At 38.4% G+C, this 13,075-nt stretch overlaps 1 protein-coding gene across 1 annotated transcript in view; it reads left to right on the forward strand.

The window, feature by feature from the left end:
• Positions 1-12,602: 12,602 nt before the first annotated feature.
• Positions 12,603-13,075, forward strand: part of C1QTNF7 (C1q and TNF related 7) — a 78,481-nt gene continuing 78,008 nt past the window's right edge. The window contains exon 1 of the mRNA XM_075194676.1: positions 12,603-12,981. The gene's annotated coding sequence lies outside the window, so the exon portion shown is untranslated. The remainder of the gene's footprint in view (positions 12,982-13,075) is intronic.

The following is a 13,075-nucleotide window of genomic DNA, read 5'->3' on the forward strand; positions in this document are numbered from 1 at the left end:
TTTTTTTTTAGATATTTTTTTTTAAAGGGACACTATTATAGTATTATATTATGTAGAAAATGTGAATATATAATATTATTAACTGATTGTTAATGGTGGATATAATTATTTAAGTTGCACAATTTGTCATGACATATTGTCCAAATAATATAATAATTAAATAATTTTATCCCCTTAATATAATGAATTTTTTTTATTCCCTCATAAGTTAATATTTAATTCATTTTGCCCCTTAATCAATAAATAATGATTGCCAACATAATTTAAATGGCAATGGTGCTTTCTCTAATGTTCTGAATGGCAAAATAGTTCAAACAGCATATTTAAGCTATCAAGCCATTCTGAAGCAGGTATTAAAACTGTTCTGTCCTGTCGTTTGGATGGCGGTTTTGTGGCGGTTTAGCTTTTTCAATCCGCCATACATCGCCAGTCATTTTAATTGAAGCCTCAAGCCACCCTATAGTAAATGCGGCGGTTTGAACCACTAAACCGCCGGCGATGGGTGGCGGTTTCAAACCGCCACCAAACACGATTCTTAGTAAATCTAGCCCCTGGTCTTGTCTACTGTAAAAAAATTGACGAAAATTAGTGACACCTCTGCTGTAACTCCACCTGATCCTACTATCAACTATCAACATCCAAAGAATGGGGGAGGATTATTTTAAATTTTTTTCAACGGTATAAAGACAACAGTTTTATTAACAAAGAACAACATTGCTTGCAGAGGTAATGTAAGCCTGGATGTCTAAATAGACTTGTATATGTATTACCTTCCACTTTGCTGCTGTTTCATCAGTATTGCACAAAGTGTTTGTAATCTGCACTTTACGTCAAAGGTACCTAACTATATTATAATTTTTGGGGAATTGGAGATGAGCCGAAGCTCAGTGATGAACTTACTTTCTGCTGTGAATTACAATGGCTCTTTTTAGTGCATTGCCTGGCACCCTGGATTGGTCTGAGTCTGATAAAAGCACGCATCCCGGGGGGTCAGTGCTTGTCGCCATGTATTAGCTGTAGAATTACCACAGTTATCCAGGAAATGGGTGGAGCGATCAAATGGACCATAACTGGTTTCATGAACCAAGGACAATTCCAACTTGCACCACTTTTCTTTTCTGCCACTGCTGTGTGGCAATGTTTCCTAGATGTGCTATGAACTGCCGTGTGTTTGTGTCATTGCTCTGTCGCTTAGCATCCAGCCAGGTCGCTGCAGTCTTTCTTTGAAAGTGTATGAAAATAATATTGTGACCTGTGAGGTGGCCAAAATTGACTGCAAATGACTTGAAATTAATGTTATTGAGGTTAATAATAATGTAAGGAGAAAAAAATAACAATTATGTGATTTTAGAAAAAAAAATAGTGATTTTAGAAAAAAATAGGGAACCAAAACCAAAACACGCAAAGGCGGTTTTGCCAAAACCAAAACCAAAACACAAAGTTAATCCAGATCCAAAACCAAAACCAAAACCAGAACACGGGGGTCAGTGAACATCTCAAATTTTTAGACAAAGCAGGTGGCTTTTTTGATTAGCCCCATCATACCCACATGACAGTATGCCCATGGGGCCGTGTTGTGACATGTTGAATCAATTTGCATTAGACTGATAAAAGCAAGCTTCTGACTGGTGGCTACTGATACCATATTCTGGGAGTGGAACCATGACCTACTTTAGATGCAACCAGTTTGTGGACTGAGGAGACAATCAGATATCACTGAGGCATAAGGCCCGGATGCCTAATGCCCAATTTCTGCTTGGGTTCACTTTAAAAATGTCCTTTTACAAAGCTGCACTTGAAAGTCAGGGAAAGTGAAGCAGAGTATATCACATTCATGTTGTTTTTTGTGTATGAGAATTAAAATGTTGGAGTGTACTTTAAAAGAAGGCTGGAAATTAAGTTTTGGAAAATAACATTACAAAAGGAAATCATTGTGTAAGGGTGAAGCTGACATGCTGTAGTAGTGAGAACATTGACAATGATGTTCCTCCACAGAGTGATTAGTCCCCTGCAGGCTACAGATAGACCTCATACAGATAGACCTCATTGACAACACTCCTGGGATATATTCCAGACACAAGCTAGTGACTTCTTTTGGCACAAAGAAACACAGAAATAATTACATGTACAGGGGTGTGGTAAATGTGAATGACTAACGAGAATCAGATTACATAGTTATGGATAGTGTACAAATATTATTATTTCATAGCAATTTCTTTTTTTTTAAAGCACTTTCTTTATTTTGCAGTCGCTATGATTTTATCAGTGTCAGAATTATGTGTTATACTTGGTAGGAATAAGTGACCGGATTCTGGGATTGCAAGTTACATATCAATGGACCAAATTGGTGGCTGGTCCAATAACTTAGTCAAGATAGTCAAGATTTGTGCAATCAGTGTGCCAATCACAGATTTAATCATCTTGCAGCAGTTGTCTAACAATGAATGTGTCAGGTGTGTTGTCTCTATGTTATCCTTATGTTATCCTTATTTAATTTTTTATTTTTTAAAAAAAACGGCGGTGTTCCTGTAGAAAAGTTAGTAATTATGGGGCATATCTATAAAAAAGCTTATTTTTGCATTGCCTAATAACTCAAAGGTGCTTCCAGTTCCACTCTACATGTGCGAGCCGGCATCTGTAGAGGCTGGCTTGGTAACTTAACTTTTACCACTCCAAGCCGATACCGCGGTGAAAGCTGAGCTGCCTCAGAAATATTATTTAGAAAATTGTGGCGATAAGTGATTAATTCGTCCATGCATTAATTATTCTGCTCATCTGTACCCTTGTTCCTATTATTATACTTTTGGCTCTTATTATTGTTATATGTCGGACAATACGGAATCTGTGGCACCATATATAAAAATGTTGATGACGACGACAAAGACCTACTTGTTCTTTTCTTATGTTGACTGCATCATTAGCTATCATCTTACCTATCTTCCTCCATCTTCACACCGTTTAAACGTGGCACTAGTTTTGTAGTATTTCTCTCCATCCTCCCAGTTTCATGGGGGGCTTTTTTCTCTACTGCACTAATTATCACAGATAGATTTAAGTTTGTGTATTGTATCTGGTTCTTTTGAAAAATCTGGCTTACTCTCGTCTCTTGAGTGCTGAGCATAAATATTCATGGACTAGATTCAAAAACTTAACTATGTGGATTCTCTTCCCGTGCTTAAACAAGTAATATGTTTTCCATTGCTAAAAAAAAAAAACCTCCAACATACCAGAATACAGTGTTAGTGTTATTATAACGTTATGTCATTGATATCTGTAAAGAAATGTTTTGCTCCAGTGGACGATGGCGCCAAAAATGCTCAACTGGCTAAATTATCTGCTTCTCATGAAACATATCACACAAGACGGCTCTTTCTCCTGTCGTGTCAACTCTTCTGTGTCCTGGAAGGACGGGTAGAAAACAATGCTAATGTGATAGTGAAAAGTAGTGTGATATCTGTACAACATATATGGTATGTTATGTAAGAATATATGGGCAACTTGTAATTTATTATAGAAGCAAAAAGAAAATACTTAGGGCTATTTTTGTTTTACAATATACAACAAAGGATTACCATGGTCGATAAAAATGCTATCACCATCGGTAGCTGGAGAAGCCTATTTTACAAGTATCGTGGCCATCTGAGGATGGTAATAACAGATGTAAATTATTCTGAAAGTGCTTTATTATTTGAATAAAGCATTTTTTAATCTGAAAAAGTTTTTAAACTTTTTATTTTTTTTTATAGATTTATACTTTTTTATTATTATCTTTATTTTGACATATAGGGCCTGATTTATTAGGGAACATAAATGCCGATACATGCTGTAGTTTGCATAAAATTGATCTGCGCATGCCCTGAACCGAACCATATAAACAATGAACGAACCAATTCATATTCGAGCGCAAAGGACCCTTACTACAGCCTATGATCACATGGGGAGTGGAAAGGGTGTATGCAGGTAGTCAATGTACACTAAGGGCGTGCCAAGTTCGAGTGCACGAAGCAACGTCTGATTCAAGCTTTGGACATCTCAAAGGTTCATGTTTTTCTGTTGTATCACTTGCACAAGCTACAGGTCAAGTGTAAGTGCAGAGTGACAGTAATGACGGTCGCATATGAATGCCAGAACATGTGTTTCAATCAAGAGCAACTGTAAAAATGCATTTTATGTACAGTAGACTTTCATAACATCCTAATAAATATATTTTATGGGGGAATAAAATGGGAAAAAAAATTCTTTTTTTTTTAAAATGTTTTGTCATTAATGACTATTATTATTATTATTATTATTATTATTATTACTATTATTAACAGGTGATATTAATTTAATATTTTTTTTCTGTGCATTCGTTTGGGACTTTACATTCTACATATGTATTGGATGTATCCTGCAGTAAGAATACTGTGCAAGCGCTCAGAAACTATATCTTAGACACAATAAAAAAGATCTGTGGATAAATAAAAACAACAATTTATTATAGTACAATACACAAGTTACCATAAAAACTGAACCAATGAAGCACAAATATTATAATGATCATTGTTCAGCTACTCATGTCAATACAGTAATCACTATTAGTCTTATACATTAACATATGTAGCATATAGAGTATAAATCACAATTAATGGATCACATATACTGTAGAGATGCTATTCCTTAGGGATAAGGATGTCACTACAACACTATTGTCTCAATACAAGATGTATCAATTACGATTCCCAAATGCTGGTAATGGAGTCTAGCCAGTAGGAAAATCAATATATTGCTCCTCCATCAAACAACCCACATTATGCCACTCATCATCACCATCACCATCGGTTATTTATATAGCGCCACTAATTCTGCAGCGCTGTACAGAGAACTCATTCACATCAGTCCCTGCCCCATTGAAGCTAAATTGCCTAACGTAGACACCCGCACACACACACACACATACAGACTAGGGTAAATTTTGATAGCAGCCAATTAACCTACCAGTATGTTTTTGGAGTGTGAGAGGCAACCGGAGCACCCAGAGGAAACCCACACAAACACAGGGAGAACATACAAACTCCACACAGATAAGGCCACGGTCAGGAATCGAACTCATGACCCCAGTGCTGTGAGGCAGAAGTGCTAACCACTAGGCCACTCCTTATCAAACAAATCACAAATGACTTGGGTTTTTTTTATCAAACAAATCACAAATGAAGCTAGTTAATCCTAAGTGGGCATCACTCTTTCTGTATGTTGCAGAGCATACTCACGGAAAGTGTGATTGTAGAGTCAATTGTTGTCCCAAGGGGCAATGATGGGTTCCCCAATAAATGGTTCTTCGGCACTCCTTCTAATCAGTCACTTAATGCAAGTTACAAATGCATCTCAAGACGTATATGACATAACAGGAGTTACTATTAATAAATCCTTTGATTCTCAAATCTTTGTCACCAGTTGATGTGGTAATAGTGTATATTTTATTACTAGTATGCCTACATGTTATGCGGCGAGTTCCGCCGCATTTGAAACACCCATTTGGGACTGAGGGAATCACCATTAGTATGACCTTCACCAGTGAACACAGTTTTTGACTTGTCCAAATTTTGTTCTCAAAAAACTGGGAACAAAGATGTTTTTTAGGTTATTTGATTCTTGAAAACAACTACCGAATCTATAGGGAGTAACCTTCTCAACACAGAATCCTGTTTCAATACAGGATAGTTTGCTTGAATAATTTTCTTAATCGCAATTGATGCCTTGTTGAATCTAGAGATAAAAGCCCATTCCATGTTCTTATTAATGCCAATTTTATAACCATTCTTTTTAGTCATGTTCTCATATTCATTCCCTTGTACAGATTCCCTCTCTACTTTTGAAGTTAAGAGAACTTGTCTATCTATCAACATAACTTCATCAACGGCTTGCTTGACTAATTTAGATGGATACCCACGATCTAGAAAATTCTTACTTAAGTCTCCTAGACAAAACCATGTTACAATGCAAGGGGTGCAAATTAGTTTTCTATTTTGCACATAAGTTAAATAATGTCTGTTTTTTCATGTAGCACACAAATACTTGATAGCTTATTTGTACACTGAAATTTAAAGTTCATATTTGTGTTCTACATGAAAAAACAGACAGTATTTAACTTACATGCAAAATAGAAAACTAATTTGCACCCCTTGCATTTTAACATGGTTTTGTCCAGGAGACTTAAGTAAGAAATTTCTTGCCTAAGTTCCTTAATGAATCAGGCCCATAATTATTATTATTCGATAATTAACAAATTCTTGTGCCTGTGTCTAACCACCTTTCCAAATCATAATATATCATAATCGAATAGTGATTATTATAATATTTGTGCTACATTGGTTCAGTTTTATAGTAAATTGTGTATATTGTACTAAAATAAATTGTTGTTTTTATTTATCCACTGATATTTTTTAGTGTCTAAGATATAGTTCCTGAGCGCGATTGCACAGTAATCCTTCTTGTTTCTTTACCTTGGGGGAGTATAGATGCCCTGTAACCAACAGTCTCGGACTATTAGCATACCCAGCGTGCAAAAGTTTTTTATTGTTTCCTGCAGTGTCTTGTCTGTCACACCAGAACGTATCTAGACTCATATTCAACAAGAGACATTTCTTCTTATCTGCTTCTTGTTGAATACGGACGTGCGTATGTCTGTTTACGTGTGTTTTCAAGTTCATTTATGGGCAGCACGGTGGCCTAGTGGTTAGCACTTCCACCTCACAGCACTGGGGTCAAGTTCGAATCCCTACAATGGCCTTAGCTGTTTGGAGTTTGTATGTTCTCCCCGTGTTTGCGTGGGATTCTTCCAGGTGCTCTGGTTTCCTCCCACACTCCAAAAACATACTAGTAGGCTAATTGGCTGCTATCAAATTGACCCTAGTTTCTCTCTCTCTCTATCTGTATGTGTATGTTAGGGAATTTAGACTGTAAGTGCCAATAGGGATAGATGTGAGTGCGTTTTCTGTACAGCGCTGCGGAATTAGTTGCGCTATATAAATAAATAAATGATGATGATTATGCATGCCTTAATTAATTAAGCTGGGAATCAATATTGCGGTGAAGGTTTCAGTGTCAGTCCCATCTTCCAGTCACCAAAGAGTGAGGGGTTGTGCTTCCTAGACCAAATTGAACAAACATATTTTGTACCAGAAAGACAGAAGACCAGGGTAACATTACCTAATAGATGCTTGGCTCAATTTTTATCTAAATAGAACTACATTGCAATCCGTAAGTAAACTTTTGAATAACAGCTTGAGATGAATGTTTCTCATGTGATAGAAATAGCAGTTAATGAGCCAGAATAGTTATTTTAAACAGAAACAACAGATTTTTAAGAGCAGACGATGAATAAATACGTTGTCTTAAACATAAACTTACTCTTGCAGTCCCCATGGTTCTGTAAACGTTACAATCCTCAACGCCTCTGGCAGTGAAATGTTTTAACGGGCCTAATGTTGTGAGCTGTTATTTTACCCATAAAAGAATTCTATAAATAATTGTGTTAACCTCTCTTGATGATAAAACACATGTTTATTTCTAACCACAAGTCAGCAGTCATTTCATGTGTTTGCATTTCACAAATAATTAAGATGCCGTCATCTGCTCAAACAACTAAATATACACTGACTGTGACATACAAAAAAAACAGCTAAAAGAGTTATCAAACAATGACAGCTAAAACTAAGTTAAATGTACATGAAAGCTGACTAATGGGTTATAAATAAAAGTCCATGCTGATGAAGTTAAGAGGGAGAATATTGCTGGCTGCAAATTCTGAAAATATCACAGTCTATGTTGGGTAATCAGACAAATATGGCAGTATGTGTTATCTGAGAGCAGCTGAGATGCCAGTAATAATTCAAGTGGCAAAGATTGGATCATTTTTGGACAACTTGGTAAGATTCACAAACCGAAAAAATAGATAAAGAGGAAAAAAGTAGACCTGATTCTATTGCACCAGTGAAATAGAGCATATCCCCATTGATAGATCTCAAATATTTGTCAAAGATAAAGGGGGTGCACCTATCATTGATAGTATACATAGACAAAAAAACAAAAAGAATGTGGTAGGTGCACAATGCTCTCTATTGTTTCATATTAGTATTGGAAGGAGTTAAGAGCTAGTCATTAAAACTTAAAAACATTAAAACTGCTTAGTCGTGGCAAGCGTGCCACGACTAAGCACACTGGGCGAAACGCGCGTCGGCGTTCCGCTGATTGCTTGTGTTGCCTTGCTTTATTATAGGGAATCATTGATACTACAATGACTCCAATAGATCCAAAGTTAGATGGAGCAATAGTTAGGTAGCTAGCAAGACACGCCTATAACTAATAGAAGCATAATTCTGTGTCATCACCGGCTAGCTACCAGCATAGCAATAAATTGTGTGATTAGCAGCAGCCACGGCATATATACCTTTTCTTTGTAGATGAATCAGAATTGTCAGATTCAGCATGATATTCTAATAGCAATTCCAATTATAATCTATTTGCTACCTTCAACTTATTGCCTATTATTATCAGATACAAGGCTAAAAATTCAATCAGCGGATTTTAAAGCACACATTTGTTTTTATGGCTTAATGGATTTGTTTTATTTCGCTTTTGCAATCAATCAATAAAAGTTAAGTTTTAATGACTAGTTCTTAACTCCTTCTAATACTAATGTGAAACAATAGAGAGCATTGAGCACCTTCCACATTCTTTTGGTTTTTTTGTCTAAGATTCACAAACCCACAGCTGCTCTTGCACCACTTTAGTGCAAGCTCATTCTCTCCCAGATACTTAAAATTTAACCTATCCACAGTGGAGACAGCAGATTTTTGTTGTCTGAACCTGTAATGGCACCAGAATTACTGACACCCCACAGGACCATTGACTCTCCCTTAAACTCGCTGTATGAGATAAGCAGCAGCAGAGGATGCACAAGTTAGATGGTGCACAAATGAGGAGGGGTTGTGAGTGTCTGCGCTCCTTGGTCAAGGTGAAGAAGTATGACCTGCACCCCAACAACCTGTACCTTGAGTACTCTTAGCATCTGGAAAGACCATGTGGCTGAAGTCAGACAACCCTAAGGCAGCCTTTTTCACAACACAGTAGAGATCACCTGAGGGTTCATGCCCCTATTTAATACTCACAAAGCCAGGTACACGAGCCGGGTATCATAAGAGCTCAGTATCATAAGAGATTGACATAAGAAAGTTCTCTATGTCTCTCTCCATTATGCTCCCTGAATACCTACCCACATATTCCAGAGGTGACTTACATTGAATACCTGCAAGTAAGCACAACCTGCAACCAACACTGTCTCGGAAATAACTAAATCTTACAATAATTTTTCCTGCTCTGGGCCTAACTGCTAACTACCATGTCACAAACTAAACAAACAGTGCTGCACTGTACTGATGTGGAGCCGCACCACCACAACAGGGTGGGGAGTTAATGGGTGACACAACACTTACAGGACAGAGGGCCCATGAGAAGGGGCTGGCAAATGTCTGGTGTCACAAAGGGACTGGAGGTTTATGAAAGGCCTGGCGAAGGATACAGGCTAGAACTTAATTGTCTGCAGCCTCCGGTAGTAGACAGGCATGGGTCTGGCTTAAGACCAGGTGCAGGCTGGAGTGTTGGACTAGGACCTGATCAGTGCCCGGGTTCTGTACTAGAATCAGGTGTGGGGCCTGGGCAGTAGTCTGGGGTCTGAGCTGGAGCTAGTCCCAGGCAGTGGCCTAGGACCTGAGAGGTGGTGAGGTCTGGGGAAGAAATGGAAGCAAGGCCTGCTGCATTTGACACTGTTGACCACTCTCTCCTCATACAAATGCTGCAATCCCTAGGTCTTGAAGGCACTGTCCTATACGGGTTCTCATCTTACCTATCCAATCGCTCTTTCAGTGTTAGTTTCTCTGGGTCCACCTCTGCTCCACTTCCTTTATCAGTTGGAGTACCACAAGGCTCAGTCCTAGGTCCTCTGCTCTTCTCTATCTACACCACTTCTCTTGGAAAACAAATAAGCTTTCAGTACCATCTCTATGCGGATGATACACATATCTATCTATCCTCTCTTGAGCTTTCACCATCTCTCATGTTGTCTCGCATTACTGAATGTCCTTCTGCCATTTCATCTTGAATGTCTTCTCGCCAACTCAAACTCAATCTTTAAAAAACTGAATTAATAATATTCCCACCCAAAAACAGACGCTTCCTGCCTGACATTTCTATTTCTGCTGATAACATGACCATAAATCCCACCCCGCAAGCTTGCTGCCTAGGTGTAATCCTTGACTCACAACTATCATTTATTCCCCACATCGACACTATATCTAAATCATGTTAAATACTAAAGAACATTTCCAGAATACGCACATATCTCACACAAAGCACTGCAAAAACCTTAATTTATGCACTCATTATCTCACACAGGGACTACTGTAATTCCCTCCTTACTGGTCTTCCCAAAATCAGACTTGAACCCCTACAATCTATTTTGCACGCATCGGCTAGATTGATTTTCCTTGCAAACCGTTCTTCCTCTGCTGAGCCACTCTGTCAGTCTCTACATTGGTTGCCTTTATTTCAACGAATCCAATGTAAAATTCTTCTACTAACATACAAGGCGGTCAACAAAATTGCACCGACATACATCTCCTCACTTGTCTCAAAATATCTCCTGACTCGATACCTCCGTTCTGCACAAGATTTATGTCTCTCTTCCACTCTCATCACATCCTCCCATTCCCTTTTTTCGGGCAGCACCCACTTTGTGGAATTCCCTCCCGCGGACAGTAAGACTTTCCTCTAGTCTTCAAACCTTCAAGCGTTCTCTGAAAACCCACCTCTTCAGACAAGCTTATAATATTCCTCAACCAGCATCTTAATCTCCCTAGGTTACCCTATTACCACCCTCTACACAGCTAACACAAGACAACAACCCTAATCAACATTGCCATGTGACTGATCCCACAGCCCACTGAATACTTTTTACCTTTGCATTCTAGCTGGTCCAATGTGCAATATGATGTAGCACATGCCCCTGTGTTTCAAACTCCCATTGTCCCATAGATTGTAAGCTTGCCTCTCTGTCTGTATGTATTATCCAGTATTGTCTTATAAATGTTTGTTCCCAATTGTAAAGTGCTACGGAATTTGCTGATGCTATGTAAATAAATGTTGATGATGATGATGATCTGACGATCCCAGATTGGCTCATCACTCTGTTTGACTTATCTTGGTGTATTCAGATTGGTTCGCTACGAAGGCCTGTGATTGGCGCAAAGTGAATCCACGCCGCTGGTCGATGCCCGAGCCGAACAGGTAAGTACTCACTGTTCCCCGTTCCCGGACATACCACAATCATAACCAATAATCATAACAACATGGCTATTAATCCACTGTTCCACAAAACTATGCACAGTTTTATACCTACTCTGTATTTAGCAAGGAAGCGCACCCACAGTTCCTCATCCACAACGCCACCATCTTGCTCAGACAACCCATGTCCTTTTGGCAGAAATCACAACTGCGCAAATTGAAATGCACTGCAAAACCAATGAGGATTTTATTTGGAGCCTCTACTGTTCTTCGTAAATGCACTGGATATACGCAACAGTTGCAATTTAACTGAGTAAAATCAAAGTAGGTGGTAAAAGCAGCAGCCTCTACATTATGTATTGTTGTAGCTCATTTGTGCTTGAGCAAGCAGGAACAAACTCATGTCTAGAAATTTTTGGACTGGAGTTCTGCTCCAGAAAAAAACCCCAACAGTACAACCCACAAGTTATCATTTTTCCAATCTGAAACATGTGTCCGAAGTATATATGCTATACATTCCTCTTATTTTATCCTCAGCAGTGCTCGATTCATTTGCTGTCTGAATAAATCAATATTAAGTGACCTGCTGAGGGGCTTTTAGGGCTCTATCACAATGGTCAGTGCAGTCAAGAAGCATTGTATCCTGTAAGCCTCTTATATAGGCCAAAGTGACCTAGGGATCATTTATACCTATGGTCATCATGCCTGCACTGTTTATACTGTAGGGCACACTAAAGGCCACCATAGAATGAATGGATGAGTTGTGGTGGCCAGGAGATCAATGATCTCTAGGTCACCAAGTGGTAAACAAACAGAAGACCACTTTCTAGCCACAATTGCAGTTACAAAGCACAAGCAAAGCCTACTATAGAGGCAATGCTTTTCTCCAGGTTTGTGCCGTCTATAATATGATCTAGATTGAAAAATTTATAGAAATATACTTAATACCTTCCAGCATATTATATTTTTATTTTTCAGAAAAAGGAAAATGCAGGTAGGGGGAAAAAACATCCATGTGAAAGTTCCCCATTCGTTAATCAAATGGAATTGTAAACTGTGCGCCTTTATACAGCCCCCATATTAGTCATTCTAAATTCTAACTGCACATGAACAAGTAACATACATTAAAACATAGTGCTGGTCACAGATTAAAAGACCATCATAAATCTAGCTTCAATTCTCCACTTGTAATCCCTCCCAGCTGCTAGTACGACTTACTGACCTCAATCAAACAGGATCCAAAGCTGCAGACCACTTCTGCAAAATGTTAACTGTGACTTTATGTATCATAATAATAAAAAAAATAAAAAGAGACATGTAGGTTGTTACTGGATAGAAGGGGCGAGATCCTCTAACTTGTTCACTCCTAAACCAGAGAACCAGTCTCTTCGGGGACACAGGCTTATTTTAAAAGTTTCAGTTGCTTCAAATTAGAAATCTTGGCAAGTGTCGGCGAAAAGGAGTGGGGTTCAGTGTAGCAGAGAAGACTTCATCATCTGCAACTTGTAGTCTAGTTCTTCAGCAGAGAACAGATTCCCTGTCATTGTGGCTACGTGTTACAGGATTACAAAATTAAAAGGCTTTGCTCCCCGTGCAAACTTATGGGACAGATTGGCTGCAAGATTTTTCCTGGGATGTTGGATGACAATATTCCAAGATAAGGTAAGATAAACACATATGTATCCCCTGGATACTGGATGTGCTGTACATTTGTCACTATGATAAAATAGATATTATTAACCCAATATCATCTCAT

This window comes from Mixophyes fleayi, chromosome 1 (genome assembly GCF_038048845.1).
Source record: "Mixophyes fleayi isolate aMixFle1 chromosome 1, aMixFle1.hap1, whole genome shotgun sequence".
Taxonomy (NCBI): domain Eukaryota; kingdom Metazoa; phylum Chordata; class Amphibia; order Anura; family Limnodynastidae; genus Mixophyes; species Mixophyes fleayi.